Source organism: Pezoporus flaviventris, unplaced genomic scaffold (assembly GCF_033815535.1).
Source record: "Pezoporus flaviventris isolate CSIRO_AGI_PZ_B2104156 unplaced genomic scaffold, CSIRO_AGI_Pfla_v1 ptg000009l, whole genome shotgun sequence".
NCBI classification, from domain to species: domain Eukaryota; kingdom Metazoa; phylum Chordata; class Aves; order Psittaciformes; family Psittacidae; genus Pezoporus; species Pezoporus flaviventris.
Genome location: NW_026892557.1, coordinates 2,249,169 through 2,264,091, shown reverse-complemented (window position 1 = coordinate 2,264,091; position 14,923 = coordinate 2,249,169). Strand labels below are relative to the sequence as shown.

Below are 14,923 nucleotides of genomic sequence, written 5' to 3'. Positions count from 1 at the left end.
ATACGGAGAAGAGCTCTTTTTTCTTATTTAAGCCAGACAGATAAATCTTTTAACAAGATTTGTTTGGTCATGTGTTACCAGCCTTAATAAACACAACAGGACCATTCTTCTGTAAGCTGTTAGCCTCGCATCACAAGATAAAAAGGCACTGTTCTCAGCAAATGCCAGATTAGAGGCAGGACGTGCTGCAGCTGCCGGAGCTCCTTCACGCACTTGTGCTAATGTTGATGTCAAGGAAAAGGAGGAAAGGAAAAACCTAACCACAGCCCATTAAGATTCCTCCATATCCTCATGGGGTTTGAAGAAGAAAACCTTCAAGATCATTTGTGGAAAATAACCCTGGTAAGACAACATTAGGAAAATGAAGGTAGAATTAAGTACTAAACTGCAACTGTCAGCGTGCAGCGCTAGCACTGCAGCTCGCATACACACAACCCGACTTCAAGCACACAAAAGAGTACCTTCTATACAGTTCATACCCTGCAAGATCCCACCTTCTATAAAAAGCCCATTAAGTGCATGGGCTTGACCTCCCAGAGTTCAACCTATAAGTTTCATCCACTAAGTTTTCCACGAGCTTTAGAGGGTAATTGGCTTCCACAGCTCTCACACACACACACAAACACATACTCACAGAAACTTGCCTCCTACAGCATTAGTGCACTGGTGAGTAAAGAAGTTACTTTTCCTCCTCTCTCCTCATGCACCTTATAACTCTCCTCTTGGGACTGAGCCAATGTAGCTGGTGCCTTCCCAGCTTCACAGCCAAGTGGGTGTTGAAGGGTCCACTGCCTGTTCTTCAATACTCACAGGACTAGTTTGGGACCTTCCTGGAAGCAGGTTTGCTCAAAGTCGTTTGAAGAGCTCTTAATAGTCTCTCCAATGAATTATAATACCTCTTCCCAGTTCTCTTTGTTCTCTCCTTCACTGGTATGTTGATATGTTTATAACACAAATCTAGCACTGGAACACTTCAGCCAACGACAGCCATTCTGAGTTACGTATTTACAGTCCATAGCTCTTGTAAGCCCTCAAAGTGCTTGCAATTAAAAACCACATTGGTTCCCTCTGATCAGCTCTCTACTAATCATCCCCAAATGGCTCGAGAAGCTGGTGTGCAGAGAGAAGCTAACAGGCACTGACTTCATCAGCACCTCACAGCTGAGAAGTGATCATCGCTTGAATAAACACAGACAATTCGAGGTGTTTCTCTTGACAGACAGGGACATTTTTAAGCTGTGCTATTTACCCAACCTGACCTGAGAAAGAAAACCAAGAGATCTCCTATTTCTGAGCCATGCCTTACCCCAACTATGCTCCTAGCTGTCAGCTTTTAAATCACAGTCTGTGTAATGCTGCATATCACAGCACTCTCCCACTCCACATTCCACCTCTTCACACTGATACGCTCCAACTGGGGATATTATGGCACCATTCTGAAATCCAGGTCGAGGGTCTGTTTGACAGAGGAGCTATGCAGGATGCCAGCTTAGATAAGATCACAAGTCCCTCTCTTCAACACTGCGACGATGCTCCGAAACTGGAAGGAACAGGAGAAAAGCAGCAAAGCAAGATTTCACAAGAAGAAATCACTCTGCAAAATGACAGGCTGTTTAGCATGTCTTTAGAGCTACATTTTCAGAGGAGAAACACATTTCATTTCATTTTAGGCCAAAATCTTTCAAGTATCTTTAAATATTTACTCAGAAAGCAACCAAAACCAGGACAAGGTCATAAATTCACTAAGTCCTAAGAACAACAGTTTACAAGACAGCTTTGACACTGGAGTAGACTGCAAGACCAGGGATAATACTTGGGGTGAGAGTATCAGCTTCCACCTCCTCTTAAAACAGTCGGGCAATTTATGTACCAGGTTCTTAACAGTGATCCGAGAAAAGCTTTTGAAGAACATCTGCTTTTAGACAGCTTTACACACAGGCTTCCATAAAAGTAATGGAATTCCAACCAAGTCACAAATTTTCCCCACATTAACTCAAGAGCAGCAACGTAAAAATCAATAGGCTGCGGACGTTGCTGTATTCCCAAGGAGATTTCCCATTTTAAAAGCTAAATTAGCTGGACTTGCTCTTCGCTCTGCCACTGTTTGATGAGGAATCTCAAACACCACAAGAACACGGGAGCCATCTGCACGCTCATTCGGATGCGAGGCCGTTAAGTTTGGTCACCACCTGAAGAGCTCACCCCTCATTTACCACGTGTGAGACATAGAACACTGAAGAAGGCACCTCCCAAACCCTACACCCTTTTCACACACCCAGAAGCTCAAGGGCTGAGCAGGTTTGTGGCCGCCTCAAAAGCGGAGAGCAAGCAAGATGCAGAATTACGGCTACAGTACACAAATACAGATCCCAGCCCGCTGCACTGCCCCATTCCATTAAACCATGATGCTCAGAACTCCTCTAGTCCTTTAAAAAGCTGGTTTAATGGCCTCTATAGTCATAACACATGGGAACAATGATCTACAGACAGTAAACCCAAAGCCATGGATTTACTACTTTTTCTCTGAAGTCATTCAAGCTAATGTAAATGGTTACCACGATGCAGGTCTGAGTAAAGCAGTCATCCCATAACACCACTCTAAAAGGAGGATTTTGTTTAAAATGTCCATATAATGCAGCATAGCTCCCTCACTTTAAAAGGCTCTTAGGGGAGAAAAGGCCCAAGGGACCTGTAGAGAGCGGCTATTATAACAAGAACTATTATCTAGGGAATTCCATGCCATTTGGAGCCAAGAAAACATCTGCATTATAAGGCTGCTTAACATTTACAACAGGAAAAAGAACTTACAACAAGAACTTGGTCTGAGACACAGCAGATTATTTGGAACAGCTTCTACTTGCATCAGGCATTACTGCTTTCACACCGAACCACGCCAAACCAGTGCTGCATTTGCAGGACAACTGCTCTGCCACAAAACAGAGGCAAGAGAAAGAGAGATGAGGGTGAAGAACCCAAAACAAAGGCAGTGGCAACCATTCCACCACTGCCACCACAGACCTGCCATGGGACCATCCACACACCAAATAAACGGCTCCTGATAAATCACAATGTTGCAGAAAGAAGCAAAAAGGCTCACCCTTGAAATCGTGCATACGGATTTCTTGACAGGCAAGTCTGGGGCTAAAAAAACCTATAGTATGATTAGGAAATTAGGTAAAATAGAAACATAGAATCACAGAATGGTTTGGGATGGAAAGGACCTCAGGATCATCCAGTTCCAACCCCCTGCCACGGGCAGGGACACCTCACACTAAGCCATGGCACCCAAGACTCCATCCAGACTGGCCTTGAACACTGCCAGGGATGGAGCATTCACAGCTTCTTTGGGCAACCCATTCCAGTGCCTCAGCACCCTCACAGGAAAGAGCTTCTTCATTACATGTAACCTGAAGTTCCCTTGCTTAAGTTGGGACCCATCACCCCTTGTCCTATAGCTACGGTCCCTAATGAAGAGTCCCTCTCCAGCACCCTTGCAGGCTCCCCTCAGATACTGAACACGCTGTAAATTCAGACCAGGGAAACACCGACAAAGAACTCAAAGCATAAAGAGGAATTCCTGGTACACAACAGCAACCAAACTAACAGTAACATTAAAGAACACTTCCATGAAAAGGAATCATGCCCTTTTCAGAGCAGCTCTAGGTTTAAAGAATGCCTGTCAAAGTCACCAGGATATCACATACCGATGCCGAGGAAGTCACTTATTTTAAGATAAAAGATGAGTTCTGAGTAGTACTGAAAGCATCCATTTGTGTGTGTTTATCAGAATGAGACCATCATTGCCTTGCTAGTGACTACACACACCACTACATCCAGAACTCTACCTGCTTAGAACTCATTCCAATTTCCATTCTACATTTCATATTTGTCTCTACAACATAACTATAAATAACCAGCTAAACTGTCATTCCCTGTAGGTCACTCCCTATATTCCCTATGCTTTTCTCCACTGGATGTTTCATTTTTAAATGGCTAACACCCAGCTGCCCTCTCTCCATCCTTTCACCTTCTAGAAAGCCTCCAAAATATCTTCATTTACATCACCCAAATGAAAAGTAGATGAGGTTATTTTTGGACAAGCCCTTTGAGCAGTAAAGGCAGAAACTCTGCTCTGCAGCCACATTAAGTGTTTTCTTTAACTCCATGCAGCTGCCTGGGTATTATTTGAACTACTTAAAATGGAAGGATAACTGCAGGGTGGGCTCTTGCGAGGAGCTGACTGACCAGACATTGCCACTGGAATGCAGCTATAATTAAAGCTATTTCTCTCCGAAGAACAGCAGCATCCCAGGAGTTGCAGGGACCATCTACAAGACTAAAGCTACGCCACTGAAGCGCTGCATGAAACTCCCCAACAGCAGAAACAAAGAGATGCTGCTCTATGACAAATGGGAAACTAGGCCAACATGATCAGAACGAGCGATCGATAGTAACAGGGCATTTTTTGTTGACCACTATTTGAATACACTTTTGACATAAGCATCAAGACGGATGCTGTTTCTGCCCGGAGAAACTGCCTTTGATTTCAGACACTGGTCTCATTTTCTCTGAGGAGCAGCTTATTTTGGTTAATGACAGAGCAGACGTCACCATTTGCATTCCTACAAAGCCTCTCTTCCCAGTACAGCCACACTGTTGTAATCATGAGATTAAGTGTGCTTATTCATGTGTGAAATGCAGCCTTGATCTCTGCCTCACGTTATAGACAGTCTACAGCATATTCTGCATCATTTCATACCAGTTAACTGAAATGCATTAAATACATCTCACTTTCTTCCATTTACAGAAAACAGTAACAAATACTTAGCATTTAAAGTCGTAAACCATTCCTAGTCAAAATATGACCTTTGATCCTTGTAGTCTTCAGCTACACAAGCAGGTTCTGCTACAAAAGCAGCAGGAGTATTTGAAAAGCAAACATACATAATGCTGCATGGAGGAAGAATGAGCCCAAGCAGAGAAAGATGTGGGACAGAGGTCTACTACTTAAATACAAGTTTGCCTGCAGTGAGCCTACACACCAGCTTATTGCCCTTCTATATTCCTGCTGAAGACTTCAAAACACATGGTAAAAGGTATTTGCAAAGAGAAGCTATGGTTCAAGAGATCATATGATCTCTTGTATGACCTTAAGTGATAGAAAACCAAAGCTTTCCATATTGGCATTTGACTTGCAATGTGTTTTAATCCCCCAAAACAGGTGTCTTTGAGGTATCCATGAATACATCCAACTTGCTCAAGGCCCTGGGAGACCTGCAATAATCCATCTCAAGACGATCCTCATAGCACTCAGCAAGAAATAATAACAAACTTCATCCCCAGCAGCAACCAACTGAATTCCTCATTAGATCTAAAGCACTGCTTCAGAGAAAGGACCTGCTCACACATCTCCCACATTAGGAGTTGCAACACTGAACGTGAGGTTTCAACCAGCAGCCTCTGTGCTACAAGAATAATCTCATCAGTACTCTGCTGGCTGCTAATGAACCCATTTCAAAGGGACTTCATCACTGGTCATGTCTTTCATGAGAAGATGAAAACATGAAGGAATGCTCCAAGTGATTAGTCTGCTTCTGATCTAAACCAAGAGGAAGTATTTTAACATGGCAGGAAGTAACTTCTGACTCTGGTCACGCTTCAGACATCCATATAACTTGCACTCTCAGTAGATACTCCTATCACGACTAAAGCAACACGATCTCATGTAACAGGACAAGGCAATACAGTCGTGTTAATGTACTTAGCTCTAATCTTGTAAACTGCTGAGAACAACGTGGCAAAATTAGACCCTAAGCCATTAAGCACAGAATAACCAATGCAAATGGATTCAGCCCCACAAAATTTGGTGGCCCCGTTCTTATTGCAATACCACCACATCTCATCTGCCACCAACAGTAACCAGGAGGTGGCAAAGGTCCTGTGGTAAAACTGTGATTGCGTGGCCGTGTGCCTTGTTCTCTTCAATGAAACCCAGAACTTTGTGGTGATGCTTCCTTAAAGAGAAGAATAAGCACACGAAATAAAGGAAAATCTCCTTAGCTTTGATGATTACATGCTAATGCGCCATGACATGCAAATGAAGACCACACAAGTTAGGTATCATACTGAAAATACCTTCAAAATGGAGGCTAATTTCCCTAAATAAAGCAGTATGAAATTCCTAACTCTGTTTTCAAGGTATTTTAAGGTTGGACACCAGCAAGAGCTCTGAAACAACATTCAAAGACCACTAAAGCTACTTGCAGTCTACAGTGGACAAGACAGTAACCTAAGCAGAGCACCATGAACTGCTCACAGCAATGCTGAATCAACTTGTGCCCAAGGAAGATCTTCTAAGACCTTTTTTATCCCCACAATAACAAACTCTGATTACCATATCCCACTCATCCTTTCAAGGAGAAACCTGAGGTGATGCTTTGGCAACTGAAGACAGCAAAACTAATTACATTATTATAAGGATGATGCAATCAAGTTGTCCTCGTAAGGGCATACCTTTGAAGAGTCCGGTCTATGAAGTTTCCATCACTTACTGCACGTGAGCATCCACCAACTGAACAAGCAGGAGTTCAGAAGGATGCCATGCCACAGAGATCTGCCCTGGAGCACTGACCAACCTCATCAGGAGCTACTTTCAACTACTACAGATTTACATTCACCAAGTGCCACTTACCCAAGCAACTGGGACCCAATTAAACCTACCAACACTGCAGGGATTAGCCTGTTTTCTCCTACAGTCCTGTAGCCTCTCCCATGAGAGAACATACACAGCCATGGTGAGATGGATTACGTGCAGTCTGGTTCTTCACAGATGATGTGAATCACAATGAACCTGGGTTTCACAAAATTATCTATTTTTTTATTCAGAACATGAAATAAGTCTTCCGTATAGCGCTTCAGTATCAAATAGCATCGATAAGGCAAAGAAAACACCAAGATAACCTCCTACAGAAGGATATTTATCAAGCTCTCGGCCCCAAGTGAAACACTTCTGATGATTTTTCACTAGTTCTGTGCCTATTTTCTTGGTCCAACCCTTCCTAGACAGGCACAGCTCCACTCAGTGCTCAGTTTAGAAAAGCTTCCACAACAGAACAGCCTTTTTGGAGAGGGAAACAAAGCCACACCAAACCAAAACCCCAAAACAGCCAAACCCCACCCCAAACAAAGCAAAAACCACACCAAGCCTTCTGAGACAAAACTCCTCATTTCATTGGAGACAAAACAAACACAAAACCCAGCACAGCACCACTGCTCTCCTTGTATAGGATGCCTCAAAACTAAATTGAACTCACATGCACAATTAAGAGGCAGGAAAAGTTGCAGACGCATCCTAAAGATAATCATAGGGAAAGTTTCTATTCTCCATCATCCATCAATATACTTATCTATAGGAGGCAATGAGCTGTTTATCTTCTCAGGAATAGTTAACATGCTTTAGAACTTACAATGGAAGCAAACTCAAACCAAACAAGCTACGGGTATATATTACATGTTCACACCGCATTAAAGAGTCGGCTTTGAAGAAACCACCCACCAGTGTTCACAAAGCATGTCTGGCCTGGCTGGAGGTCCCTAGGACACTGACATACCCAAAACAGCAACACAAAGACACTGCAGAATCTCAGGCTTAGTTTAGTATTTCCAATGGGTATTTCAGCTGTCTTTAAGACCCTCAATAAAGCGGGAGGAACATGGCAAAGGGAGCCTTCTGTGTGGTTTGCTCTTCAGCTTACAGCAGAGTAACTGAGGTATTCTTCTGAAGCAGCCTGGTGAGGACTCGATAAAGGCTGCGACAGAAACCTGACACACCAGTTCAGCTGAAAGTCATGCCTTTGTACAAAGACTGGAGAGCCTGTTCATCCCATTTTAATGAAGCTCATACAGATTTGCATGGGTAGAGATGCTGTTATACTTGCATTACACTGAGCTCCCACTTCCACCACTCCCATGGGCTTTGCACCGAAATCCAGGAGGATTCTCACGGTACCAGCCAGCATCAAGATGAACGTGATAAGCAATAACCCCAACAGAGCCCAGGGAAGCACAGAGCTGAGGTGGGCAGCTCTCCAAGGCCCACATCGACTTTACACTACACATCACAGCATGGGTTTCAGAGTAGAGAATGACCTCAGAATTGCATTAACCTGACACAGAATGCTTACAATTTATCTCCACCAGCAGCTCTCCACACTCATCATGACCTGAGGATGCTCTGAGCAAAGATCTTGCTGTCAGAAGTTCTGTAATGCTCCTGAAATCCTAAACCACTGTTGAACTCCCACATGAAGGGAACGGAACAAGAGAGTTCAATTTACCCTTTGGCATCTCAGCTATCACAGGATGTCCTTGGAAGAAAAGCACTCAGCCAAAAGCATGGATTCAATAAAAAAATTATGCCAAGGATATAATTTTATACAGCAGGTTTAGGTACAATAGAAGTCAAACTCTAAAGTTCAGCATGTACATCTTCAGCTTCATCCCAACTTCTGTTATTGACTCCATGATTCAAAATCCTGAAGGACAGCTTTTACCTACAGGGAGCTTCACGTCTTTCTAAGGCAAACTTTAGACAATTAAATGAGTCCCTCAAATACAGACTCTGACCCCCACGGAGGAGCAGACAGAAGTGACATGCTGCAGGAGGTTACTGCTTGCACTTCACCCTCATTATCACTCTGCCAGAATAAGACCCAACGTGGTACCTGTAACCAGGGCACGCTACTAAATTCCAGTAAGTCACCAAGTGCCTCAAGGGCAGCTAACACATCCTGCCCACAGGGAGGGGACTGCTAAAGGAAGGCCACAGAAAACAAACAATCCCAACATAAACTGTTCCAATCATGATTTAGAAATCATAGGCAGAAGCTCTTCCCTGTGAGGGTGCCGAGGCGCTGGCACAGGGTGCCCAGAGAAGCTGTGGCTGCCCCATCCCTGGCAGGTTGGACACAGGGGCTTGGAGCAACCTGGTCCAGTGGAAGGGGTCCCTGCCTGTGGTAGGGCTTTAGAACTGGATGAGCTTTAAGGTCCCTTCTAACACAAACCAGTCTGGGTTTCTATCATTCTTTTTCGCATTAACAATATTTTAGTCACAAATCACATCCCTCAAAGCCACAGACCTCATTTGTGCACAGTCAGTTTACCTTTTATTTTGATCTTTAAAATTCACACTGATGTACCCATGTACTTGAGCATTCGATCATGTGCTACTTGAGATAAAAATAGAGCATCACGACTGTTTCTTCCCAACCACCACCTTTTCTTACATCAGGGCTGCACAGAAATACCCTATCAACAGATGAAGTCGCAACTACTACACCCATTCATAAAAGAACCCTTGCAATTTAAACCACAACGCACTTCAAATTCCCTTAGCAACACTGGCGTGTACTATTCCGAAGGGAACAGACCCAAGGTGAAACATTAGCAGCGACTGAAAAACCTCACAGAGAACCTATACAAACAGATGGCACGATTTGGGGTTTTAAATGCTACTTACCATTTACAGCTGCAAGTGGCAAATATCTAACATGCTCTGAATATGCAAATCGTAAGATCAACACCAAAGAGGACAATGCAATTCCTTTTAAAGACAGGCAGTCATAATGTTGAAACAGACTGCTACCAATTTTCATACACTATTCATAATTACTTTATTACACTGTGAAAGGGTAATCAGTTTCCAAATGATCTAATAACCTTGGGCTGCTCTTAACTCTTTTATACCAGACTTAGCGCAAGCACAGGCTACGTCTCCAACTTTAAGCCAATTACAACAGTCAGTATTAAACACACAGGTTAGATATGTGCTTCCTCATACTCTCACACAGACCAGCACGCACAATTACTGAAGAGCATTCAGTTAATAAGCAGGAATGTGTGCGTGTATATATAAGAAATCCATTCCCAGCTCTAATCTCAAAGGAATAGCTTTGTTATCAGGAAAGGGAAATCTGATTTTCGGCTCACTTGTTAGACTTCAATAGGAAATGGAGCAAATACAGTATGTTTTGACTGCCTGGCAGAGGAAATTCTACAGGGATCTCTTACTATGTCAAACTTTCTTAAACAAGAAAGTCCCCAACCTTAAGTGCTTGAAATACCGAGTCTTATGGCTCAGTCATTGTCACGTTGTCTTGTAATTTAACCATCTGCTGAGGCCACTTTTAGTCATCAGTCACTGACCAAATCCAAGGAATTTCACCTGAAAAAAAACCACAGATCACTAAGTTTCAAGGCCCCACTTGTGCTCAGGTTCAAATACCTACTGCTTCCTGCTGGGTTGCTGCAGTTTCCCAAGCAATATACAGGAGGGAGCACTGGCAAGCACAGTGAGCTTCTCATAGCCAGAACTAACATATTAGTCCTGGTTTAAGTAACTGTGTTGATTCTGTAGACTGATTAGATTAACAGGCTGAAGCCTGCCCAGTAAAGCAGGAACATAAAGCATGTCATTTCTAAGTTGCCATCATTCCGTTCACTGGGTGAACAAGAGCAGAGATGACAGAACTATGGATTGAAATAGCCAATGCATGGCAAAACTTCCTCCAGCTCCCAATAACAATGATAAAACAGGGGCCCTGATCTTCCAACCCAGGATTAACACCCAAAACGTGCCAATAATATTCAAACTATCTGCTTTTAATGCTAAGCATCCAAAGAGAATAAGAACTTAGGCTCCAGATGCTGCTGAAACGCCTATTGCCTATTAACAGAAATTAGCTTTATTTCAAAAAACAATTCCTTTTGATCTCTACAAATAAGCAAACTCACAAAGAAAACAGTGTCAAAGCCAAAGCAATTGTTTCATTGCTAGCTTCAAGAAAAATCAAATTGCCACTTAAGAGCAACGTTACTGCACGTACAAAACTGGCACTGGCATTAGAGAGGCAGCAATGTATCTACACCAAGATTCACTGGTTTGGGGTATGTATTTCCTTATCACACAGCTTTTTACAGTCAGTTCACTACATAAAAGAGGGAAAGAAAAGACTGAACTAGCTGCAAGCATCTAACTTTTAGGAACTGACACTAATGGGTTCCAGACTTGTTATTTCACACTGTATTGGCAACCCATATGAAAATGGAAGTGATATCCATTGCCAGAGAAAGCCTAATCAAACCGTTTGCTTTCAGAATTTGCCATGACTTCCCAAGAGAAGTATTCAGCTACATTGTTAATGCTAAATTTACAGCCACCATTTCTTCCGTGCTATTGCTAACATTAGAAAAAGCCTGAATTCCAACCCCACCATTACATATAAAAAACCCCCATGTGGTTTGAAGAAAATCTCCCCATCACAATCAAATACTATTTATTCCAGTAGTAAAATGCTTATCCAATCACCCAGACCTTTTCCTGGCAAAACTTGACAAAACAGTTTCCTAAAGAAGGCCAGCTTGTTTTAATCATTGACGTTTTTCAACGCTATTTGTTCTCACTTTGTATCCAAAGGTCAGAACTCAAACCGCTACCCCAGGCAAACTTGGGAATAAATATTATTTTCCTCCACTCTTCTGGAAAGAATTTCACTGCTGTTAAGAAAGTTGAAGTAGAAAAAAACAGATTTCCCTCTGATCCACTTAAAGATGCTGTGTGATATTTTCACTGACTGAAAGCTACTTTATAGGAAGTTTTTCATGGGTCTTGTCCCTTTGTTACTTTATTGAGAGTATTATATCATTATAGAGGCTTTTGATTTCTTTAGTAATGGAGGAAGCTGTTCTGGGAGAAACACACACACCCCAACAGGAGAAACAGGAAAACAAGGAGCAAGGCTAAGCAGGGTCCAGTTGACACAACAGTTTGCACTGCGCCAACTGTGATTCCAGCTTCCCTGGCACTGCCCTGCTTCCCTAAAACACCCCTTCTGTAACCATCTTATACTAGAAAATACTTGCACATTAATCTCCATGTTATTGGCTGATAAATTACTCCAAGAAAACGCCCGCCCATCTTACTTTGGGAATCATCATTACACTGAACACCTCTACCCACAGTACATGCAGCAATACAAAGAGCAGCAAACTGGAAGAACCTCCCCTCGTACACCACAGCCACTTCTGCTGCCCCTTGCACAGAGCTGTGTGTGAAGCGATGTGCACTGTTCCGCACACAGAGATGAAGAACTTTGTTTAAAGATTCATGCAGTCGACTATCAATATTAAAGATTCACATCAGAGTATCGGGTAGCTTTCTATTCCGGCCATCTCTGGTGATTTCTCTTATTTACTCTTAAAATGCAAACTGGAGCCATTCTGTTCTTGTCAGTCAGTTACTGATCTGACACAGGAGGGTAACAGAAAAGCCAAGCAAGAAGTGGACATCTTGGCCAAGATACTACAGCTCACAACAATTAACAGAACTCATAGGCCGGGTTGCGGCCTGACCCCATCACAGCTGTAAGCCACCACTTCAGTCAAGCAGTCAAAGCTACTCCGTAGCCTTTATAGAGATCAAAGTGCAGAGCGTGCTTGCACCAAACACCACAGCTATATGGAATTCATGCTTGCTAACACCTAGAATAGGTTTTACAGATCTCTTACCTATGGAGCCAAGGAAACCAACAACCGCCCCCAGCACCAATCACACCCCTAAGGAAGAGCTCTCAGAGCACTTGCAGCTTGGCTCCTGAATTCCTTTTGTCTTCTGCCAGTGCATTCAGCTAAAGCAGAACCAGTTTAACTAAACACGTCTGGCTGAGAGCAGTGGCACTTCACATCCAATTTCTACTCATGATTTAGATACCACTGCTTTGGGCCCTGGGGTGATGATGGCCACCGTAGGGACAAGACCAATCACCAGGGACTAACAACTCCAGCAACACCACCTAATCCCTCCATCTGCCAGAGCCCGGGCTAATGCTGCAAAGAAAAATCCTGAACTTGAAAATCACTTGGCCAAAACAGCCCTTCGTGATAATCTCAACACAATCCTATTTCTACAGTCTGCCTTCAGAATTGTTTTTCTACCATTAACTGGATTCCAGGTGAAACATCATGATGTCCATATACGTCAACAAACTACTGAGACACTGGTTTTCAGCGTTTTACAAACTGGTTTCACTCCTAATTCAGCATACACGGCATCATCGCCATCTCTCTGTATCACTCAAACAAGTCCCAGAACAAGGTTAGATTACCATATGCACACTGACCTAACACTCAGAGCCACATCAAATGCCACCAAGCAGTTAATTTAGGCCCTCGGTATTTGAGTGCAGCTGAATATCAGGCCGTACTTTGAGTTGATGCTGAGGTTACTCCATCGAGTTTGTGAAGATCTGAATATTTGCCTCACCTGATGAAATTTAGTCCATTAAATCAAAGTTTCACACTACCAACATTATCTCAGGTGCCAAAAAGAGACGGCCTTGTCTCTACACTTTAAAAGCAGGTTTGTTGTGGGTTTTTTCTTCCAGGTAGACAGCACAATCACCCTTTAAGTGCTTCACTTACACGCAGGTCAATCAATACAGCAGGAACTCATTTAACAGGGAAAAGGAAAGAAAAAACATCATTCACCCTGTAAAATTAGCAAGGTGAGGATCCCTTGTGGCTACTCTAAAGCAAAACAAGAGGTAGCATAACCCCCTCAACCCAAAACCCAAGGAGGTTTAGGATTAGCTCAATAATAAATAGCTTATTCTCTTTCCCACACCCCAAAATGCAAACAAAGCTCTCCCACACCTGAGCTATTAACCACTCACAAAAGCCCCATCTTGTCACCTTTATGTAAATAGAAGTAAGCAAAGGCAGGGGGTTGAGAGACACACCAAGAGATTCTCTACAACCTGTAGTAAAAGTGCTACGGGAGCCAATGCACTCTGACATTCTGAACAGCTGTATACATCATTATGGTAATTAAAATTAAAGTCTCATCTACTTAGCATACAAGCGATTCATTGAATCTGAGTGACAAAAGGAAGGCACCATTTCCTCAAAGAGCCATGATCACACACAACTTGCTCAAGCTCCCTGCTTATACTGAAGGCCACAGCACAGAGGAGAAAGAAAAAGGATTTAAGAAGAGAGTCCTGGCTATTTTAAGTAAAACAAAGCACTATCAACTCTAAAACACACACAAAGGAAGTGGTAGGATACATTACGTCAGCCCTCGCCTCAATTCATAAATCCTAACCGCAAAACAAGACACATTCTTAACTGCCTTTCTCTGGAAAGATGTTTAAAGTGAAAACATGCAGTTTATGTCTTAAAATACCCTACTGAGCACCGGCTGATGCATCGAACAGCGAGGGGGACTGGGTAATCCTCATCAGCTCCAGCGAGCAGCCAGATCAAATGGCATTTGAGAGCTGCCTGCCAGGGTACAATCCACACTCAAGTGCTCTGGACTCAAACCCACCTCTCGCCGGTCCCAGAGATCTTTATAAAATAGTTTAAACACTACTAAATTACAGGGCTGGAAAAACAAATAAAAGCTTTCAAAGGCTGCTCCTACGCCATTCTCAACTTGCTGTTAAGCATCGAAACCGTCTCTGCTGATAGGCAATAGGCACAAGGACTCCAAAAGGCGACTGCCTGCAAGAACAAAACCAGACAAACGCAGAGTTGTCTCACGTCTGGAACTAATTGCCTGCAGATTAACGGCTTTACATTGGAACAGCATTCGTCTGCAGGGTTTTAAATCCAGTTTACTTTCAACCGAGTTCCCAGAAGAAACATATTGGTGGAGCACTGGAAACTACACTCCACAGATCCTATTCTCCATGCCTAACGTGAAGTTGGAAAGCAATAATAAATGAAGTCAACTGCCATCTCCATGCACACCCGGTTAGTGGCGGCCCATATGGCAGCGAGAGGCCAGCAGCCACACAATGCCCCATGCCAAGCAAAGCCGCATGGACTCAAGAGGAGCTTAAAACCAATGGCAAAACAAAGCAGA

The 14,923-nt window shown here is 43.1% G+C and overlaps 1 protein-coding gene across 7 annotated transcripts in view; it reads right to left on the bottom strand.

Annotated features, from left to right (window-relative positions):
- The window catches only part of RERE (arginine-glutamic acid dipeptide repeats), a 222,103-nt gene that overhangs the window by 159,815 nt on the left and 47,365 nt on the right, over positions 1-14,923 (bottom strand). The gene's annotated exons all lie outside the window — the stretch shown is intronic.